This window comes from Etheostoma cragini, chromosome 19, assembly GCF_013103735.1.
Source record: "Etheostoma cragini isolate CJK2018 chromosome 19, CSU_Ecrag_1.0, whole genome shotgun sequence".
NCBI classification, from domain to species: Eukaryota; Metazoa; Chordata; class Actinopteri; order Perciformes; family Percidae; genus Etheostoma; species Etheostoma cragini.
The window spans coordinates 3,329,655-3,330,033 of NC_048425.1; positions in this window are offsets into that span (position 1 = coordinate 3,329,655).

Genomic DNA, 379 nt, shown 5'->3' on the forward strand with positions numbered 1-379 from the left:
ACACAGAACCATACTACTTTCTGCTATAGAAGTATAACAAAGCATTTTGGGAACCTCACTGTTTTATTTTGTGTCTGTTTTAGTGCTTATCCGTCCTCAGGGGGCTGAAATCACAGCAGCACCGGGGTGAACGTGAAACCGGACACCTGAGAAAATCTGTTTTTCCGTTCAGTTTGGCCTGATGGGATGCACACACGGATCCACAGATACTAAAAAAAACTGGGTGCACTGACTGCAAAAAAAACTAAAAACAAGCCCTGTTGTAATTCAGTTTTACATACCCACAGTGAACTCAGCACAAACTCTCATTCACACAAACACATACCTTTTCCAAAAAAGAAAAAAAAAGGATTAACAGTGAACACTGTACAGCAACCAC